We start from the raw sequence: 18,981 nt of genomic DNA on the forward strand, positions 1-18,981 counted from the left end.
TGATACCTTGAAATTTTTAAATAGTTTTTTTTTTTTCTAGTTATGTGAAGAATGTAATTGGTAGTTTGATAGGAATAGCATTGAATCTGTAAATTGCTTTGGGCTGTATGGCCATTTTAACAATATTTAGTCTTCCTATCTGTCAACATGGAATGTTTCGCCATTTATTTGTAAACATCTTTGATTTCTTTTAGCAGTGTTTTGTAATTATTGTTGCTGAGATATTTCATGTCGCTGGTTTGCTGTGTTCCTAGGTATTTCATTCTTTTTGTGTGTATTGAGAATGTGGTTCCCTTCTCTCAGCTTGGACGTTATTGGTGTATAGAAATGCTATCGATTTTTGTACACTGATTTTGTGTCCTGAAACTTTGCTGATTTCTTTTTTTTTTTAAATCAGATCTAGGAGATTTGAGGCAGAGACTGTGGAGTTTTCTAGATAAAGAATAATATCATCTACAAACTGGTAGTTTGACTTTCTTTCTTCCTATTTGGATGCCCTTCCATCCCTCCTCCTGCCCTCCCCTCCCTTCCTTACTTCTTTCCTCCCCTCCCTCCCTCCCTTCCTTTTTTCTTTTTTTCCTGATTGCTCTGGTTGGGACTTCCAGTAGTAGTTGAATTGGAGTGGTGAGAGAGACCATCCTTGTCTTGTGCTACTTTTCAAGGGGAAGGCTTTCAGCTTTCGTCCCGTTCATATGATGTTGAGGTTATACATTTCCAAAAATTCATTTATTTCTTCTAGGTTTTCTAGTTTGTGTGCACAGAGTTGTTCATAATAGTCTCTGAGGATTTTCTGTATTTCTCTGGGGTCAGTGGTAATGTCCTCTTTGGCATTTCTGATCGTGTTTATTTGGATCTTTCTTTTTTTCTTTATTAGTCTAGCTAGCAGTTTATCAATCTTATTTATTCTTTAAAAAAACTGACTCCTGGATTTATTAATCTTTTTAATTGTCTTTTTGCATCTCAATTTTATTCAGTTTGGCTCTGATTTTGGTTATTTCTTATCTTCTGCTAGCTTTGGGATCAATTTACTCTTGTTTTTCTAGTTCCTTTAGGTGTAATAGTAGGCTGCTATTCTGAGATATTTCAAACTTTTTGATGTGGGTGTTTAGTGCTATAAACTTTCCTTTTAACACTGCTTTAGCTGTGTCCCAGAAATTCTAGTATGTTGTTTATTTGTTCTCATCAGTTTCAAAGAATTTCTTGATTTCTGTCTTAATTTCATCGTTTACTGAAAAGTCATTCAGGAGCAGGTTGTTTTCCATGTAATTGTATAGTTTTGAGCAATGTTTTTAGTATTGATTTCTGTTTTTATAGTATCATGGTCTGAGAGTGTGATTGGTGTAATTTCTGTTTTTTTGAATTATCTGAGAATTGTTTTATGACTGATCATGTGGTTGATTTTAGAGTATGTGCCATTTATAGATGAGAAGAATACATATTCTGTTGTCTTGTGGTGGAGAGTTCTATAGATGTCTGTTACGTCCATTTGGTCAAGAATTGAGTGCAGTCCCCAAAATCTTTGTTAGATTTCTGCCTCAGTGATATGTCTAATATTGTCAGTGGGGTGTTAAAGTCTCCTACGATTATTGTGTGGTTATCTAAACCTCTTCGTAGTCCTCTAAGAATTTGTTTTATAAATCTGGGTGCTCCTGTGTTAGATACATACATATTTAGGATATTTAGGTCTTCTTGTTGAATTAAACCCTTTACCATTATGTAATGCCTTTCTTTTTTTTAATTATACTTTAAGTTCTGGGGTACATGTGCAAATTGTGCAGGTTTGTTACATTGGTATACAGGTGCCACGGTGGTTTGCTGCACCCATCCCCCCATTGTCTACATTAGGTATTTCTCCTAATGTTATCCCTCCCCAATGCCCCCAACCCCTGCTATCACTCCCTTAGCCCCCTCCCCCCAACCCCTGACAGGCCCCAGTGTGTGATGTTCCCCTCCCTGTGTCCATGTGCTCACATTGTTCAACACCCCTTAAGAGTGAGATCATGTGGTGTTTGGTTTTCTGTTCTTGAGTCAGTTTGCTGAGAATGAAGGTTTCCAGTTTCATCCATGTCCCTGCAAGGGACATGAACTAATCCTTGTTTATGGCTAGTACTCCATGGTGTATATGTGCCATATTTTCTTTATCCAGTCTATCATTGATGGGCATTTGGGTTGGTTCCAAGACTGTTAGGTTCATTCAGTGGATAGTGCTATTCAAATCCTCTGTTTTCTTATTAATCTTCCATTTGGTTATTCTATCAATGATTAAAAAAGGGGTGAAGTTTTCTACTATTATTGTTCAACTATGTATTTCTCCCTTCAATTCTGTCATTGTCTGTCTCATATATTTAGGAGCTCTGATGTTTGATGCATATTTATTTATAATTATTATATCTTTTTGGTGAATTAACCCTCCTATCCTTATTTAATGTCCTTCTTTATTAAACAGTTTTTAAAGTTTGTTTTGTCTAATATTAGTATAACCACCTTTGTTTTTTTTACTATTTGCTTAAAATATATTTTTCCATTTTTCCGCTTTTAACCTGGTGTGTCCTGTAGAGTTACATTGAGTCTCTTGTATACAGTGTATACTTGGATCTTGTTATGTTACCCATTCTGCCAATAGATGTGTTTTGATTGGAGAATTTAGGCCATTTACTTAGTAATTACTGATAGGAAATAACTTACTATCGATATTTTGTTATTTGTTTTCTGTATATCTTACATCTTTTTTTGCCTCTCATTTCGTCCCTTACTGCCTTCTTTTGTTGGTTCTTTTAGTTGTTTTTTTTTGTTGTTGTTGCTGTTCATTTAGCTTTCCTTTTTTGTTTTTTGTAGTGATGCTATTGGGGCTTGCTGCCAAATGTGTTAGAAGTTAATATTATGACACTAGGTTTGGAGGGGAAAAAGTTTCTTAGTGTTCATTGACTTTGAAGGAGACTGGAGTCTAGTTTAAATTCATCTTTCTGTGTTGTCTTTAAGACAGTAATTTTATCAAAAAAGTTTTAGGGGGTGGATTTTGAGATTAGCAGGTGGTTGGTGGAAGGAAGGGTAAGGTCTGAAAAATTTTTTGACATGTGTAGTTTTTTATGGCTTTTTATGGGATTTCATATGTAAATTTAGGTGGAGTTAGCGTGAAATATGTGGTGGAAATTTAGACTGTGACATTGGTAAGCTTGTTTTGTGTAAAATTTGTCAGTTATATTGGTTTTCATTAATTTTTGTCAGTTATGTTTTATAAGTAAAAGGAGTTTAGCCTTTTAGCAAGTTATGGTTTTCTCATGTGTACATCTGCAAATTCAAGTGTTTTTGTTAGTTATTGGTTTCTTTAACTCTTTGGGGCCCAGTATCAGTGACATTTTGGTTCCCTTCTAAATTTCCTTTGTATATATTCTATAGATATTTTCTTTGTGCTTACCATAGTGATTACATAAAACATCCTAAAGTTATAATCTATTTAAAACTGATAACGACTTAACTTTGCTTATGTACAAAACTCTAGTTCTTTACAGTTCCATCCTCCTCTATTTTGTGTTATTCACATCACAAATTACATCTTTACATTTTGTGTACTCATTAGCACAGGTTTATAATGATTTTTTGTGCTTTTGTCCTTTTGATTTTATTAAATCATTAAAAGTGAACCTAAAAACCAACATTTTAAGTTTTTATACTTGCCCATATGTTTGCCTTTACCAGAAAACTTCATATTTTCATATGGCTTTGAGTTACTACCTATCATCCTTTCATGTCAGCTTGATGGTCTCCCAGTTTATATAAGGAAGGTCTATTGGTAATGAATTCTCTCGGCTTTTTGTAAAATCTGGGAATGTCTTAATTTCTCTCTCATTATTCATTTATTTATTACTGATATGTAACAAATGTACACAGTTTTGGGGTACATGTAATAATTTATTTATATATCTCCCTTAATGTTAAAGGGCACATAAAACACTCTCCTTACAAGCTTTTTCCTCTGAGAAGCTCTCTTTATTATAAAAGTATTTTTTTAAACTTTTCTTTTAGGTTTCGGGTACATGTGCAGGTTATATAGGAAGCTTTCGTCATGGGGGTTTGTTGTACAGATTATTTTGTCCCTCACGTACTAAGCCTAGTACCAAATAGTTATTTTTTTCTGATCCTCTCCCTCCTCTCATCCTCCACCCTCAAGGAGGTCCCAGTGACTTTTTTTCTTTGTGCTCATGAACTCTCATCATTTAGCTACTGCTTAGTAGTGAGTACATGCGGTATTTGGTTTTCTATTCCTGCATTAGTTTACTGAAGATAATGGCTTCCAGCTTCATCCATGTTCCTGCAAAATATATAATATCATTCTTTTTATGTCTGCATAGTATTCATGGAGTATATATACCACATTTTCTTTATCCAGTCTGGCACTGATAGGCATTTATATTCATTCCTCTGGGTATATAACCAATGATAGGATTGCTGGGTTGAGTAGCAGTTCCGCTTTTAGCCCTTTGAGGAATCACCATACTGCTGTCCACAATGGTTGAATTAACTTACACTCCCACCAACAGTGTATAGGTGTTCCCTTTTCTCTGCACCCTCTCCAGCATCTCTTATTTTTTGACATTTTAATAACAGTCATTCTAACTGCTGTGAAATGGTATCTAATTGTGGTTTTGATTTGGATTTATCTAATGATCAGTGATATTGAGATTTTTTTCATATGCTGGTTAGCCGCATGTATGTCTTCTTTAGAAAAGTGTTAGTTCATATCCTTTGCCCAGCTTTTAATGGAGTTATTTTTTCCTTGTAAATTTATTTACGTTCCTTGTAGATGCTGGATATCGGACCTTTGTCACATGCATAGTTTGCAAATATTTTTTCCCATTCTGTAGATTCTCTGTTGACTGTGTTGTTAGTTTCTTTCACTGTGCAGAAGCTCTTGATTCAATTAGAGCCCATCTGTCAATTTTTGCTTTTGTTGTGATGGCTTTTGGTGTCTTTGTCATGAAATATTTGCCAGTTCCTATGTCCAGGATGATATTGCCTAGGTTGCCTTTTATAGTTTTGGGTTTTCCATTTAAGTCTTTAATCCATCTTGAGTTGATTTTTGTATGTGGTGTAAGGAAGAGATCTAGTTTCAATCTTCTGCATATGGCTAGCCAGTTATTCCAGTACCATTATTGAATAGGAAGTCCTTTCCCCATCGCTTGTTTTTGTTAGCTTTGTTGAAGATTAGATGGTCATAAGTGTGCAGGTTTATTTCTGGGCTTTCTATTCTGTTCCATTGGTCTATGTGTCTGTTCTGTTTTTCTATCAGTACCATGCTATTTTGGTTACTGTAGCCTTGTAGTATAGTTTGAAGTCAGGTAATGTGATACTTTCGGCTTTGCTCTTTTTGCTTAGCATTGTATTGGCTATTTGGGCTCTTCGTTGGTAACTTAGGAATTTTAAAATAGTCTTTTTCTGGTTTTGTGAAGAATGTCATTGTTAGCTTGATAAGAATAGGACTGAATCTTCTTTACAGTATTTTTTCTGTCAACACTTTAAATATATCTTACTGTTGAAGATTTCTTGTTTGTAATGAGTAATTATTTTTCTTGAGATTATTAAAATTCTTTATGTCTTTGACTATCAGTAGTTTGATTACAATGTGCCCTGCTGTGTTGTGTTTAGGTTAATCCTACTTGGTGTTTGCTGAGCTTCTTGAATTTGTACATCCATGTCTTTTCTCAAACTTTGGAAATGTTCAGCCATCATGTCTTCAAATGAGCTCTCTTTCTTTTCTTTTTCTAGGACTCCCATCATTCATGCAGTTGATGGCGTCTCATAAGTCCCTTAGACTTGCTTAGCTTTTATTCATTTTTGTCTTTTTGTTACTCAGAATTGATAATTTCAAATTACTTGTCTTCATCTTTATGGATTCTTTTCCTGTGTTGATCCTCTCTAGTGAATTTTTAAAATTCTTGTTCTTGTATTTATTTCTTAGATCTAATAAAGTTCTTGTATTTATTTCTTAGATCTAGAAATGTTTTATCTTTTTTTTGGCAATTCTTCTTTTCTGATATTCTCATTTTGTTCCTACAATATTTTCTGATTTCTTCTAGTTCTCTTTTTCTCTAGATCTCTGAGCATATTTAAGAAAATTGTTTTAAAGTCTTTGTCTAACTTTTATCAAGTCTGTATTTCTTTAGAGTGCATTTCTAGAGAATTGTTTTGTTCTTTTGAGCATATTTCCTTGTTTCTTTGTATGTCTGGATCTTTTTTGGAATTGGGCATTTGAAAAAAGTCACCTCTTCCTGTCTTTGCAGACTGGATTTGTGCAGAAAAAGACCTTCACCAGTCAGCCTAGCATGAAGTCTGAAGGTCTTCTCAGACCTTTTCTGAGCATTCATGTTCTCTGTATTTGTGCATGTGCTTTCCCTCCAAATCTCCTATATAAAGAGCTGTTTTTAACATGTCTTAATTTCTCTGAGTATCATCCTTCTTCTTCTCAAAGTCTTAGATGTTTTGCTGTATTTCTCTGCTCATTATCTCTTGTCCCCAGTCACCTGTGCATTTTTATCTACTTGTTACTCTCACGGGCTGAGGTTGTTGCTACTGCTTTCAGTGGCTTTCAATCTAATATGTAAACTATGCTTACATGCTTGTCTGAGTTCCCCAGGAAAGAGGGAAACCAGTCCTGTCAGCAGCCTCCAGACCGACCAGACAGACATTGTAAACATGTTCTACTTCTTTCATCCTGTTTCAAGGGAGGAGGCAGGAATTGGATAGCTTCCTCTCAACCCCACTGCACTGTGATCGGCGAGAGACTAGGGCAAAGGCTAGAAAAAATGCCATTAAATTTTCTACCATTTTGAGTGTGGCTTTTACTTGACTGGGCATTTTCTTGGTTGCTGCAGACTCCTGACTGGTTTCTAGAGCTCTCACAAGGCTATTTTAGCCATTCCTTTGTTGTTTACTTGATGTTTCTGTGGTGGAAATAAGACCTGGAATTTTCTAGTCTGCCATCTTGCTGACATCATCTTCTCTGGAGATAGTTTTGAAAAGAAAATTAAGAATGGAATACCAATGAACTCTACCATTAAAAGAAAATGGGAAAGGAATCCATAAAGATGCCTAAGGATAAGGTGAAAAGAAGGGAGAGAACCAAAAGAGAATCATATCCTAGAAACCAAGGTAAGATGTAGTTTCAAATTTTTGGTAAATAGTGTTAAAATCTAAAAGATATCAAATAAGATGATGATATCAGCCAACTGGATTTGGAAGTGTAGAATGCTGGGTGTGGAAGCGATATGTTATGTGGCTTGAGAAGAGTCAACCTGAATAGTGAAGCTGCATAATCACTCAGGGCCTCAGAAAACTGAAACTAATGATGTCAAACCCAAGAGTGGTTAGAAAAAGGATAAAACATCCAGGATTTATGAAATAGTATTTGAAGAGCTATACAGAAAATTGCTTTTCTAATCAATTCTGGCAAAAACAGTGTTGCCTTCTGATTTGCTTTTCCCCAATTTAAAACATATGTGTCTTCTGATTGTGTGTCATCAGTTGTTTATTGCTCCTTTTGTGGCTAAGAAATCAAAGGCCAGATTTTCCTTCTTCATATCAATTCTATTTAACTACTTTGATTTTCCAAGCTTCCCTTTGTATCCCATCCTGAATCCTAGGGGCATTACAAATTTCTTCTTTGATAGTATCATATTTCTACATTTTAAATCTAAATCCAAATGGATAAATATACTTACATAACTGATCAGACTTAGGTAAAAAAATGTTCCTCAGGGGGCCAATATTCTGGGTCTGGTGACAGTAAGCCAATTAATTTTATTCCAATCCAAAGCCAGAGAATGTGCTTCCCACAGCCCTATCCTATAGCCCCATCAATGCATGTTTTTCACCATAAAGGAATATAAGATAGACTGTGTGAAAGATGATGGGCAAAGTTCACTTCTACTTGAAAAAATAATTAAAATTATATGTAATATTTGACTCAAAGAGGATCAATATGTTATATCACTTACTTACTCGCTCACTCTTACCACACATGTTTATTGGACAACCATACTATGCCACGAACTGTGTGTGCAGAGATAAACATAGTTCCAACACCTCAGAGACTTAAAGTTTAGCACAGTTATACATACTATTAAAGGGATAGGTACAATGCATTGTGGTAGGTGAAAAGAAGGAGTAAGCAATACTACAATTATAAGCTGACAACAAACTGAAGAGTTATTTGGGAGGTACGCCAGCTGCTCAGTTCATTTTAGATGGGCTTATCACTGTTATCCCTTGTGATAAAAATGTACTTGCTATATTTAATTCTTTAACAAGGATGCAGTTTTGTGACAAGGTTTACACTGCAGCATGGTTTGATATACATCAGGAAACAGATATATAGGGTAATCACTCAGTGCCTACAGGGTGTATAGTAAGATCCTGATAATTACAAACCACAGACAGGGTGCTCCCGGGTCTTCACTATGGACAAGACCAGTGTGAGTCACGCTGTTTGTATGACAGGCTTTAAGTGACACAGGGAGTACAAACACTGCTTTGATTCCTTGCCTTGCTGTTATTTCATAGCTCTCAACAGTTAGAATCTTACAGGAGAGAAAGAGTGGACCATTACAGTCAAACATAAGAGACTACCAGACCTTAGCTGTACAATATAAAATGTTGTTATCAGTCTTATGGTGTTCAGTAAATAAAACCACCATGGAGTTCAATGTGAAACAAAACATTCAACATAAACTTGGCTCTAGTTATAGCTGATTAGTGGAGGTAGAGTGGTATAAACATAGTACTTATAAATTTAAGTCTTGAAAGCTGAATCTAGTATGATTGCTGCTCTGTGGTGATACAAGGTTAGCAAAACCATCTATCCATCCATCCATCCATCCACCCACCCATTCAATGTTTATTGAGCATCTTCTATAAGCCATGCCTTAGATGTTAGGAGATTTTAACAACTCCTTGCCTTTAGGGGCCTATAACCAAATAGAGAAGATGGTATGCAGATGATTATATTGTGGTATGACCAGTGCTATCATATGGATAAATACAGTAGGATCTGGGAACACATGGAAGAGGCATTTAACTAAGATGAAAAGGTCAGGAGGCGGTTTCTCTAGGAGGTGGTACCTGGATGAATTTTATAATATGACAACAACTGGCCAGCACCAGGTTAAGAAAGAGAAAATCTAAAGAATGGTTTGTCTCTCAGATACTGGCACTTCCAGAATAGAAAGCAGATTCTTACCATAAGGCAAGATCCTTATTAACCTAATTTGGGGTAAGAACTTCCTTTAAGCAGGAAACCAAGCAAGAAACATACTGAGAATCCTTCTCAAATACAAACTGGAAGAACTGCAACTTATAATGACCAGAGTTTTTCAGCAGCAAACAGTACTGGGCCTCCTGAGAGTCATCTTTAGGCAGTTGCATCTCCTCTCTGAAAAGACTCATGGTGTTTCAGAAGGAACACTAGTTAGAGCTCAGCCATCTGTTCTAACCAAACTCTCATCTCACCCTTGAATTCCTGTTTTGCCCAGTTTTGAGCTCCAGAAATAAGCTTGAGGTTAGGCTACAATCCCTAATAATGTTTTCAGAGGTTAGAGCCTACCTGATCTACTGCCTTCATTTTACACATTTGGCACCAAAGGAGAGGAAGACATGTCCATATGAAAACACTTGGTTATATATTACTGTTTATTTTCCTGAATATTTAAAAATTATTTAAAAAATTTTCCAACAACAATGTATTACTACATACATTCAATGTGGATACCATGCATCTATTAAATACTTTGTAGATTACTTAAACACAATGCCAGTTATGTCATAATGTGTAAAAAGTAGGTTATGGAACTATATGAAAAGTATGATTTTAAATTTGTATTTAAAAAAATTATACCCATGTTTTTCTTCTTCAATGCCTTACCCTTTGCCAACTGGTGCAGGGATTACTACAAGAGACAGCTTACAGCCAATGATACACAAATGGATGTTAACTTAGACTTGTATGTTCTAAGTTCAACTTGTAGGTGAAAAAATTGCCTGTTTTAGCTTACAAAGAGGGGCATTCCATCAAATACTCTAGCAACCTCGCCTTTCCTATATTGATAAAAATGGCTGCGGTGGGAAAGAAGGGGTCATGGCAGCCAGGGAACATATTAGAAGAGCATCTATGAGGAAAAGCCTTCTTGTGGAGTTGCTCAATGTGGTGTGGCAGAGAGGGCATGGTTCCTCTTCATTCCCCACTCTAGCCTTGGATCTCCTTGGAGAGTGGCAGGAACAACACTGATTTAACAGGTGCCTAGGTCACATCATGAAACTGGCAACAGACCACCTATCCCAAGAGACTGTCTAGGGGAAAGATAATCCTGCATTGAGGGATCCCTGGAAACAGCCCATTGGGAGTGGAAGGACAGTGCAGCAGTGCTGTTCGAGTAATCCCCAATGTCAGAAGGCAGCAAAGGGGTAGCTGGCATCCTAGATGCAGAAGGACCACCCAAAGATGTCCACACCTTAATTTCTGGAAACTCTGGCTACATTACCTTACTTGGCCAAAGAGACTTTCCAGATGTAATAAGATTATGGGAAATTAAAATTGGGAAATTATCCTGGATTATCTGATGGGCCCAATGTAATTACAAGGGGCTTAAAAGCAGAGAACTTCATGGTTGAATTGAGAGAGATTCAAACCATGTGTAGAACTTAACCTGGTATTGTTGGTTTAAAGATGAAGACCTGAATTCTACCAACTACTTGAAGGAGGCTAGAAACCAATTCTCCTCAAGAACCTTTGAATAAGAGGCCAGGCTGGTCAACATGTTGATTTCAGCCTTCTGCGACCCTAAGTAGAATACGCAGTTGAACCTGACTGTAGGCCTACAGAACTGTGAGACGGGTGCTGTTCCAAGATATTGAATTTCTGGCAATTTGTTATGGCAGCAATATAAAATGAATACACACCCCAAGACCACTTAATGGCCACCCAAAAAGATCATGGCCCAGTAAAGTGACTCCAAATCTCCGTTGATGGTCTTCACTTGCCTGTACAGTCTTCTTTTCCTACCTCTGCATATGTCCTCTCTGCCATTTATGTTGAGAAAGTGAAAGAGAAAGCAGGTCATACGCATACTACCTTTTTCTCAATTGCTGCAAGTTCACACTGATAGGGTGTATGATTTTAACGATTTACTGTGCTTTTCTAGATTTTCCAAAATTCCTACTGTTTTACTGTTAAAATGTTATTTTGGAGAAAGTGTACTTATTGCAGGAATTCAATTTTTGTTTCCCTTAATGGTTTGCATACTTTTAAGGGTATAGTCTTTATCTTCTACATTTTCCCCCATTTATCCAAGTACATAGTACAACAATTTGTTATTTAAAAATTGGAGGACAATTAGTCTTCAAATTGTTTTATGTCAGTAAACATTGAATGTGTTCATCCTTATCAATTACCAAGGTGATTTCATTGCAATAATTTCTAAGTAAGTATTTAATTACTTAGCAAAATAGTACTAGTTTGTTTCATCATGAATCTTGAGTAGTTTTTCTATGTCTACAATTCCATTATTGGAAAAATGAGGGGACTAGTTAAAGTAACCTTTTTCAGCTTTTACAGTTTAGGATTACAAGATGACAAATGAACATACTAAGGATCCTATCTATACACTCAAGTTTTAGATTCAACAAATGTCCAAAATGTTCTGTGCTATGTCAATTTCTTCAGATAAGTGAACATGGCAGCCAAATAAACCCTTAAAAAATTTGGCTGATTTACAGTTCATTTTTGATCTCATAATGTGTGTGTGTGTGTGTGTGTGTGTGTGTGTGTGTGTGTGGTGTGCAGGGATTTCATAGGGAAACACAAAGCAAACTATTTGTAACAAATATGAAATAAGTGGCCTGGTAAGTTCAATCACGAAGGTGGAAAAGCATAACAACTATCCCACATTTGAATACAGCTTTAGAGTTTAAAATGCATATATTGTATATACATATAAATATATATGTAAATATTCATGTATATAACATACGCACACTATATACATATATATACATGTATATATACACATATATATATTTATTTAATGAATAAATTAGCATCCAAAAGTATTTTTTTGACATGGTCAAGATCATACATAGCTAAGTGTACAGAACCTGACCTAGATTCTGGAATGCTTGATCGTCTTGTCTGGGGGCTCTTTCTACCTCATCAAGGTGCTGCCCTGGAGTTCCTTCCACTACCTCAAAACATTGAGGGGCAATAGGAGCTGAGAAGGTTTGGTGTCCTCTTCACTAGCTCCAAGCCACTATGTGAGACTGGCAAACAGGCAGGCTAGATTCAGAAAAGGGAAATAATGGAGTAAGAACCAACTTCTTTCCTTAGCTCATTCAATTCAGAACCCCATGCCATTTTTACTCTTCTTGTCCCTCCATTCACTGGAAAACCACATGCTATGTTTTAAGCATTTGTGGTAAATACAATTGATGGAGAACTTGCATACTTCCTGCGTTTAATCTAAAGTGGTCTTGTACATTGGTTGACTTCAAATCAGCATGGTCAAGTCCGTCTTTGGGGCTGGTCAACTCCTACATCACTGAGAGAAGGAGCTCAGTTAGTGTTAGCTACTGCGGTCATTGCTGTGATACTGTTATAATCAATAGAATCTTCACACCAATTTTTGTGCTTTCGGCATATTCATAGTAACCGTAATTGTTGCTGAAATCATCTGTCATTCCTACCACAATTACTGTCTCATTCCTCTTCCCTTTGAACTCTCTGAGAGCTTTATTTTCTTCCCCAATAAAACTACCACAATTAACTCCTCCATTTGGTTTCCATAATTCTACATGGCTCTAGATTTCTCTTTTAATTAATACTCCCTGACCCAATTTTTGTCCACAAATTTTACTGTTATATATTACTCTTATCCTTAAATTAATGTGAAGGATAAGGCTTAAAATAAATGGGTGTTACATAAATAATATTGCGCTAAAAAGGCTTTTTCTCTCAGTTGGCATTATTTACTTCTAAGAAAAATTGAGCCATGAGAAAATGTCTGGGGCTAGAAATCACATACATTTTATATCTTAATCCTAATTCAAGATTCGATTTACAATCTGGTTCCATCTGGAAACCTGAATCATTTTAAGATTAAAGAGGAAAAAGAGGAAGAATTATAAAATTGAAGACAGAAAAAAAAGGCCTGTTTTGAAAAAGATATGTGTATTTAGGAAGAACTTTTTCTTTAAAAAATATATTGGTTGGTGTTATATTCAGAAGTGACATAAAGATCCTTAACTTCGCTAATTACTCCCCATTTAAAAATCTTGTCTCTTCTGGAGCCAAATTCAGACACTCATTTAGGCATCAATACACAATGCAAAGAGTAGATTTTGATGTTGAACTGATCTGTACTTGAATTTTGCTACTTGTATGACCTTCGGTAAGTTGTTAAACATTTCTTAACCTCAATTTCCTCATGTATAAAACAGGACTAATACAACCTGCTGTGTAGTGTTATTGTGAAGGTTAAATAAACAAAATAATGCATGAGTTGAAACTTTAAAACATGGCATCTGGTAAAGAGCAAGGCTTTAATACATATTCATTTCCTTGTTTCTCTATCATTTTCTGTCTTCTTTTTTCTTTATGGTTGATGTTTTAAATCGCTACTCAATGGTGCTGCAGTCACCATTGAGGCTGATACCTGACAGGATCTAGAAATTCATAGGGTAAGATGTAAGAGCCATCTATGTCTGGACTGTGGGTATATTCTTACTTTCGGCCAATGAGATTTGCCCTAGGTTTATAGAGAGAAAAAAGACTTAAAATAATTTGGGCCTTATCTTGGCAAGATATTCATATGTAACTCCTCTGGGGTGTTTGTTCTTCATTTAGTAAATGGAAACTGCCTGCTTGTTGACTTCAGTTGGTACCATTCCATCAAGCAGCATTCCACAATGTTGGCCTGTGAGTCAGTGTTTTTTCCATTGGCATCCCATCCAAAATTTCCTTCCTCATTATAGAGGAACATCCTACTGTATTCATAGCTAGAGTCACCAAACTGGATAGATGAGTAGCTTGGCCTGAACAACTCTAGATGGTTGGCCAATTCTTACCTGAATTACATTACCTAGTAACTTTAGGGAAGTTACATAAGGTGCTACAAAGATCTGTGATTGCAAACATATTTTCCATGCAATTTTGGAATGCCCAAATGTAAGAAAATCAGCAATGACCAGATGATGGTTTCCTTAAGATCAGAGACCTTGTCTTATTTCTCTTTATTTCTCCATTGCCAAATAAAATACCTGACATACATGCACACATACGCATACATCAAATATATATTTAAATTTTATACTATGCATAGTATACATGCTATACATATTTATATATCATATCATACTATTCAGCAAGTTTATTAATAGAAATAGCAATTGATTAGCTTAAGATAATGAAATATGAGGTTGTCCATCTGAATAACCTCCCTGCAGACATATATCTCAACGTAGACATTATGTCCTTTGGTATTTGGTGTTCGCCCAATTACTACATTTCTCTCTGTATTGGCTTTGTATATTTGTCTCTTTCTCCAGCTACTTAAAGAAACAAAGCAAACGAAACAAAACAATAACAAATTTTAAAATAGAGACTGACCCTTGTCTATCAGTATTCAAGCTCTTAACATTGTACTTGCTGTAGAAAAGGCTCAGTAATTTTTTTAATAAAAGAGAAATAACATGTCCTGTGTATTTAGGAATCATTTTGGATAGAAAAGCAAAAATGTGCTTTTAATTATTTAGGTTCCTAGTTCCAAAACCAACAAATCTAGACATGAACCAAATGGCTACAAAATCATGTGAATGGCACAAGATCACATAAAAAAGAGAAAACCATCACACCTGTAATCCCAGCACTTTGGGAGGCCGAGGCGGGTGGATCACGAGGTCAAGAGATCGAGACCAACCTGGTCAACATGGTGAAACCCCGTCTCTACTAAAAATACAAAAAATTAGCTGGGCATGGTGGTGTGTGCCTGTAATCCCAGCTACTCAGGAGGCTGAGGCAGGAGAATTGCCTGAACCCAGGAGGCGGAGGCTGTGGTGAGCTGAGATCACACCATTGCACTCCAGCCTGAGTAACAAGAGCGAAGCTCCATCTCAAAAAAAAAAAAAAAAAAAAAAAAAGAGAAAACCAGATGAGAATGTGTCTCAGACTGTAGAGCATATGAATACATGTCATAGGTGCTGAAAGCAGTGGATGTGCTGAGTATTCTCCACTGAAGCTGGTATGTAGTAGTTTGGAGGGGGAAATTCTAAGAGCTTGTCAAAGGGGGAAACCAAATAGAAGAGTAAAAGGAAAATGCTTTTCTTCTATTCCCTCTTCCAGGGCTGCCCCCAAAAATTCTGCTTTGAAGGGAATACTTAATCTCAGGAGTATTAAGATCCTTTAATTTCAATGAGATTGATAGTTAAAATACATAATTTTATGGCAATCTATATGATATTGGGCAAGATGTGATTTAATAGCAATGCCCAATCATTATAGCCTCTAGGGTGATGTTCCATGGTTTCAGATAGGAAGTATTATGCCATATTGAACAATGGCCAATGTTTTCATCAAGATTCTAAGCAGGAAGTCATTCTTCCCATCAAAAGGTGCTTAAGATGCTCCTTCTATGGTCAAGATACACAATGCTCAATAGTCCAGAAAGGGTACACACACACCATGCCACTGACATAGAAGGCTCAGGCTGAAGAGGTAGGAACCTATAACATCACAGAGCCACTCTAAATGATTAGTAGTAAGTTAAGTGGCTAGCATAGAAAGGCTTCAATGGAAATTGGCTATTAGACTTTTTACTTAAAGGTTGTACTTGTTAGTAAAACATAGACAAACAAAACAATTTGATAAAGACTTCAAAAAAGTGGACATGCAAAAAAAGACAGCACAGAGCAACACAATGTGGTGCATGGAGAAGGGTCCCCAGGTTGTGAGATCAAAACACCGCTTGAATTTGATCTACTTCCTAGATCAACCTGATTAGGATTGTTACTAATTCTATAATCAGGATGATCTGAAGGTTGATATAGTCATCATATATCTTTTAGTATTGTATCTATAATATGTTCATGTGTGTATGCGTGTGTATGATATGTACATGTAGTACATACACATACATCTACTTATACATAAATGAACTCTACATAATTCTCTGGATGGGGTAGGCATTTATTAATTTTAACAGATACTGTTGTTTCCTTTAAAAAATTCCAAGTTTAAAATTTTATTTACAGCTCCTATTTTCTCCCATTATTGATTTACTATATATATCCATCTATGTGTCTTCAAGTCAAATGAGCCCTATTTGTCATGACAATAAATACTCTGACACCTAGAGTAGACAAAATTAGTTGTGTATTATTTCTGAGTTCTGACTTTTGAAAAATTCTGATTAATTATGCTATACCATACACTGTCTCAAGGATAAAGTCATGATCAACAGTGGTATTAAGGGAATGTGACAAGGAGAGCAGACCTGAGTACTAACAGATTCTGGAGGAAACTGATGTCCACCTAATGCTCTCTTACAGATTTCAATATATCTTTCACTCTGTTGATTGCATATGGGATGTTCTTGACTTATTTCAGCATAAACAGGTAGAAAAAAATGTGAGTTTGGGGGCCCAACATAGGAGGATTCAATCCGTATTCTATCTTTATGGGCAAATAATTAATCCTCCTGAATGTCAGTTTCATCATTTTAATAGATAAAGAGAATGTAGGGATGTTTGATGTTCAAATGTGATCATTTGCACACAGAGAAGAAATAGTAAATGCCTAAAGCATTTTAAGGTAATTTAGTCAGTAACTGAACTACAACCATATTGTTCTATAATTAATTCTGAATTCAAAGCAGCCATGAATGACATTCAAATTCCTTAATCAAACATGTCTTAGATCTTTTTCTTCAATACAAAAAATACAGAATGGAGGTTTTCTTTGATCTTTTTTCCTGAAATTCTTCATTTTGCAACTCTTGAATGAAAAATATCAGATTCATTAAAAAATTTGGAATTTTGTCATTGTTAATATTGAGTTATTTTAATTTCTAATATTTATAGATGCTTATATCTCTGAATATTTATTTATCAAATTATCATACCTTCAAGAAAGAGTACCCTCCTCTCTCTTCTTAAACAGTTCATTTCCAACCTGTTACTTCAACTGTTTAGTTTATCTAGGTCTGTTTTCTCAGGCACTGTCTTACATACAGTATCAATTTGGGCATCTGTCTCCCTGTCTACAAGGTTTTAAATCGTTGGCAAATTCCTTGGCAGCTATTACTTTTTAAAATATCCCCCCAATCACCTAGCACAGTAGTGGGCAGATAGTAAATGTTCAACATGGATTTGCTAGTCGGATTTAACTGAAAACAAAACAAAACAAAACAAAACAAAACTTTATGTTCCAGTATCTGAGCCAATGACAGATCATAAACATGAAGTTTGAGTTTGGTGCTCGTTTACCTCTTGTGAAATCTTGAGATATAACATGCGATCCTGAGCTTCACCAAAATCATGCCAACTATGACTCATTGCTCTAGAATTTCAGAAAGTCTTCCCTACTATTACCTGTCTTAACTTGAAGTTTCCTTATTTCTAAATCCTATTTCATGAAAAGAGGCCCTAGAATATAGTGTTTTGAGATAAGTACGTCATCTTTCTTAAGATACTGTCATAAGGTTAAAATAATTAATAAGGACATCCCAGAGCCTAACCGTGGTTAAGGGCAGGAGGAGGAACTGGATTTTATTTAGAACAGTTTCTCATGTGAATAAATGTTTACCTAAGAGAGTAAGCCAGGGAAGTTCCCTCAAAATTCTGGAGAGGAGACAGGAAAAGAAGCAGATCAGAAAAACAAGAAGGACATAGTTTAACTTCCAATTTGAAGTTCTGTGCTTGTTATATGAATTCCAGACTTGATGCAAGTGCAAAGGTTATAGGATCGAGGCATCAGTCTTCTTCTAGAGCAGAGGCTGGCACTGCCCAGTTCCTACCTGCTCTGTGGCCTTAGGCATTTTATTTAAGTTCACATAACATGAGTAAGAGTAAGAGTAAGTTTATTATTCATCCCTGCATTGCAGCACCTAGTAGAGAGCCACAAAAACATTTGTTGTGTTGAAAAATCGTTTTTGTGTGGCTGGTCTCTTAAGAAATAGTTTATTGATTAAGGTAAAGTAGGGCCCAAATTAAAATTTTGACAGTTCAGAGAGAAATATTGCTACTAATATTGCAAATAGTATAGTATGAAGACAAAATGGTTGGATTACAAAGCAGTGTCTGTGGGCCTGAGTTTCCAATCCATCACGAGCCAGCCATTAGTGGTTTGAGACATTACTCACACTCTGTTGTCCTTAGTTTCCTTTTATCATAAATAAGGATGTTAAATCTCTGGACATTTTCTAATTTATAAATCTTCAATTCTCTCTTAATTGAAAAATAGGTTTTCCAAAATACTTTCATTCTACTTCCTTTTGTTTAAGTGAACTTTAGGTGAATTATATCTTATGGGAAAGATAAATAATGCTCATTCTTTTCTAGGATGTAATAATTGAATTAACCTTCACTACATCTCTAAAGAGGGTAGAGAAGAGGCAATCTAACATTTATGGAACACATAAACTTTTCACGTGTATTTTGTTCTCCACGAAACCATTATAAAGTGAAATTTTTCTCCATTTTAAGGAAACTGAAGATCAGAGAACCCAAGTAACATACCTAAGGCCACAGAGCCAGTAGGAACTGGGCAGTGCCAGCCTCTGCTCTTAATGTCTGTCTGATTTAATAGACCATGTTCTTTCTAGCATGCAATGCTGGCATTCTGTAAAAAAGGCAAGTAATCCACTTTACCAGATAGGGAAGCTGAGGTCCATAGAATCAGGAATCTTCCTCAATTTTGTAGTAAATTCATATTTTGGTCCCAGGAAG

The 18,981-nt window shown here is 35.8% G+C and overlaps 1 long non-coding RNA gene across 1 annotated transcript in view; it reads right to left on the reverse strand.

The window, feature by feature from the left end:
- The window catches only part of LOC116560134, a 351,496-nt gene that overhangs the window by 88,449 nt on the left and 244,066 nt on the right, over positions 1 to 18,981 (reverse strand). The gene's annotated exons all lie outside the window — the stretch shown is intronic.

The sequence above is a fragment of the Sapajus apella genome, unplaced genomic scaffold (genome assembly GCF_009761245.1).
Source record: "Sapajus apella isolate SASKATOON/1434 unplaced genomic scaffold, GSC_monkey_1.0 scaffold25, whole genome shotgun sequence".
NCBI lineage: Eukaryota > Metazoa > Chordata > Mammalia > Primates > Cebidae > Sapajus > Sapajus apella.